The sequence below is a fragment of the Diadema antillarum genome, unplaced genomic scaffold (genome assembly GCF_040938485.1).
Source record: "Diadema antillarum isolate AM-2024a unplaced genomic scaffold, OU_Dant_1.0 scf00000167, whole genome shotgun sequence".
NCBI lineage: Eukaryota > Metazoa > Echinodermata > Echinoidea > Diadematoida > Diadematidae > Diadema > Diadema antillarum.
In genome coordinates this window covers 1,923,322-1,927,816 of record NW_027271056.1, presented here as the reverse complement: position 1 = coordinate 1,927,816, position 4,495 = coordinate 1,923,322, and positions in this window count along the sequence as shown.

Here is a 4,495-nt window from a genome sequence, read left to right as displayed (position 1 = left end):
TACTGTTAATTAACCAAGTGAACTCTAAGTAGAGTAGCACTCCAAATCTATACTCTCCACAACTAGGCAAGTCAATATAAGCACTGCTTTGGATACCTCAAAATCGAAAGAGTGACTTTGCACAACCTCCTAACTTCTATTATGGTATACCTGCAGTTTCGTTTCATTCTCAAACTTATGAAGGGCAAGGCATACTTTTTGTGCATCAGTTTGGGATATCTAACACGAAAATCATTCACATATCATCACTGAACAAGAAATGAAGATCCCGTACCTTCATCCCTCCATCTAAACATGTGGTTGTGAATCCATTCACTTTGTAATACATCAAAGACAAAAAATAAAAGCCCACTACCATTCCTTCTGCAAACATGTGCATTGGTGGGGTTCTGCAGAACTCTAATACAATTTCCCTTGGACAGATTTCGTTTATAGAATATGCCATGAGATAGTGCAATTATTAGCCCCTCACTGACGAATCTTTGCAGTCAATCAGACCCTTTTGTTTGTGTTTGCTTTTGCTATGGCTTTGGTTACTTTCAGCACTCAAATGTCAACGAGGGGACCATATCTGGGGCTGGAATTTTTCAGGATCTGATGACATGATTCAAAACATCAATGAAATTTTATGATAAAAATGAATGTTTTGCATGGCATATGAAACACAAGCATCATATACTCGACATCCTACTACCAGGGGAACCAATAAACCCGTGATCCACTTCCCAAGCCCTCCCCGGCTAACATTTCCCCGGAACAGCTAGCTCATCACAATTGCGCTCATTCAGGCTACTGGTCTCTTCTCTCATTGGCAGGAATAGTGGAGCAGACGACAGCCATTCACTGACTCAAGCACCTGGGGTCTACTCATGTGGAAGCATATCGGTGATGTGGACTTACAGTGACAACATACGGACCATCCTGACATGAATGAGATTATGATCAGCATCACTGTGATGACAGCGATGATGACTATGATGGTGATGATGATGAGAATGATGATGAATATGATGATGATGATGATGATCATGGTGATGATCATGGTGATGATATTGCTAATAACAGAAAAATCTGATTAAACATGAGACTAATAATACATACCATAATGCCTCTGGCATTTTTAGGAGTGATGACATAAATAAAACAACTAAATCTGATACTGTATAAGCTGTTATTTTCACATAAAAATATTTTTGCGAATCAGGAGGTCATGGACATTTTCGCGAGAAGTTGTTTTTCGCGATTTGACACCGAGGCTATCATAAGTGCATTATTATGATAGCATATGGTGACATTTTTGCATGTTTTTAAATTTGCGGTCCAACAGTGACTCGCAAAAATTTGCGCAAATTAAACCCTCGCGAAAATAACAGCTTATGCAGCAGATCTGTATGTTGACTGATGCATAATATAATCAAGAATTACTATGCTTCAATATTCATGTAAATCCTCCCCCCCCCCCCCCCCCCCCCCCCCCACAGTAACAAAACATTTTGGCCATTTCTATTCCTCCATGACACACGGTAGAGTAACCACAATGACAAAACAGAAATGTGTGAAAAAAAAGGAATGAGGCACTTTATAAAAACAAAATCCTATCCAAAGTAAGATGAGAACTTCCACAAAACGTATGCACCTGGCAAATAGACAGGTATTGAACTTTATTTGACCCATCAAATTCCAAACTTTTCCAGTGTTTTTTTCTTTTAAGCCATTCATTGTTAGTGTTTCATTAGGTAGAGCAAGATATTCTCATTCATATGATCCATCTGCATGCTTGGGCTACAGACCTTCCAATGCCACTCAATTTTTTGACTTCATAAATGAGTCTCAAATTGGCAACACATTTTCCATCATTAACATTCCTGCTTGTCTCTAAATCTGGCATATTTTGGGTAAATTTTTTTTTAAATTACTGCTGACTTTAGTAACTCCACCGGTTCCATAAATTTCTTTTTTTTTCCTCCAATGTTCAAACACGCAGAGACACTCAGAGTTGCCAATTTAGTAACAGGATGTCGATGACACCTTCTGGCGAAAATTCTCATAGGAATTGATGGGTCAAATCGAGGGGGATGAATAACACTGAAAAACCACATATCTGCAAGGAGAAAAAGGACAAATCATCCACATACAGGTCCTAGAATGTGCAGGTCACTCATTATGTCACAACAATGCAGCTGCCAATAGGTGGGCTACTGTTTCTCACAATTACACATTTGTTTAAAAAAAAAAAATGACATTGAGGAGCAGATGCTATGTACATATGGAAATCAATTGGACTTGATTTGTCATAGTTTGTTACTTTCTCTTTTTTTTTTTGCATCTGGACACATTTAAACAGTTTGGAAAATAAACGAACTAATTTTTTTGCAGCTTTACTGACAAATGCAGTCAATTCTCTTCATTTTTTTTTCAAACTTTCTCTTTTGAAGTAACAATGAAAACACCAAAATCTGACAACCTAGAACAATTTCACCAATGTGACCGGGTAAAATGGCTAACATTCAAATAAAATTATATAAAGCAAGCATATCTTATAAGTCTGTACTTTATTGGCACTTGATGATATATATATAGTAACAATTACTCTCTTTTACTTATTCTATTTGAACACTTAAAAACTCCAAACATAGAACACATGTACACAAATTCACTGTGAACTACACTGTCTTACTACCTCCAGTATATGTAGATCCTATGTCTCTTAAAATATAGATTTACATCTTATATTTCATCTCTTAAGTGTGTTCTCCTTCACTGACAAATTGTTTTATAGAATATTAGAGTCATATCTTCTAAATTATAAGCTTTTTTTTTCCCTCTCCTTTTACACAGATGCGTAAGTTCTAGATGCTTCCTATGGGATATCCAGGAATCATTCTGTAATCCCAATTCCACGGATGCCCCTAAGCTTACTACTGGAAAGAGGCATCACCCACGATAACAGACGCCAGTGAGAAAGAGCCTTCGTGCTCTTTACATCTCTCCTTCTTGTGTGTGGTTCAATTTGTTCGCCCCGTTGCACTTGGAAAACACTGCTTACATTTCATCGCACGCAACGATTTCACAACTCTTCCGCTATCTACCAGGTGGAAGTCAGTGTGACTACAGCGACTTGCACGTTGCTGACGTGATGACCGTAAGACGATCCTGTGTGCGCACTTTACCGTGCAACTAAGTGATATGCGCTGACTCCATGTTATTTACTGTGTGCTCCATACTAAAGAAATACAACACAAACTTTGACATGAATACCAAACTAACCGAGTAAGCAGATCGTTACACTGTACCGTCACTAATTTACAGCAATGTCTACTGTTTTCCAACGTACAAGAATGAGTATTGCAACTTGATAAGTTCAGTCCAGTGATAGGCGATGCTTGTTTCTATACAAGAGTAGGCAGTGAAAAACAAGCCAGATACATGTTCGCTCCGACAGTCTCAAATACCAAACAATTCAGAGCGTAGAGTGAAACCTTCAATCTTTAATCACAGTCAGAGAAAGATACGTGTCATTTTTAAGAAAATTTCCAGGGCAAAAAAAAAATAAAAGATGAAATAAGAAGAGAATAGGGCTATCAAAGAGGCACGTTACACATGATGGGTTTAAGGATGAATGAAAAATGGTCTTGAATCAAATGGCGATTTGTACAAACACAAGGTCTCCTGCTTACCAACAAAAGTTCATTCCTACATTATATTAATACATGTGTGTGTGTATTTTAGGCAACACAGCTGTGAAGTTACTCTATGTCTCTGGGGGGAGTGCTGGCAACAACACATAATCATGGCAGCCAACCATTTAACAGCATGTTATCCTTCTAATAAAAAAGTACAAAACCCATATTCAGCCATTTCAGATGGTTGTGTGCGTGGTATTTTTTCTTTCTCCTACTATTATGTCTGCAAAGTTGTCACGGCATTAATTCAAGGTAGAAGGCCGCACTATACAAAGTTAAAAATGGAGCACCCCCCTGTAGTCAATATTGTTTGGTCACATGTTACGTCATTAAATTGGCAAAGCTTCTGCTCAACAATATCCCTTCATGTAAATATCACATTGGGAAATGGCTAAAAAAAGTAAAGTATTTCAGGAATATCATGGCTGTGAAAGTTTGTTCACCATGCAGAAAAAATTCCAGCAACAGAGTTGGCCTGGGAGAAGATACTACTCAATGTTTGAGCACACAAGGGATACAAGCTGCTCCAGTTTAAAAATTTAATATTAGCAATTTCTTGGACCCCTACAGAACCTAGAGAGGAGATTAACATCAGTTTGTGAGAAGAAGAATTAAAGTTACCAGAATTTCTAGAGGCCAAGGAAGCTGGTTTCATGTTCACCAGTTGCCACTGGCACCTATTCAAACTATGGATGGAACCTGGATAAGAAAATTACACACACACAGTGAAGAGGAAAAAACAACTAAACAATTTTTGTAATATCGCTTTACTATGGTATGTAAATGTCCTATGCATGCACAGAGGGTTGCGG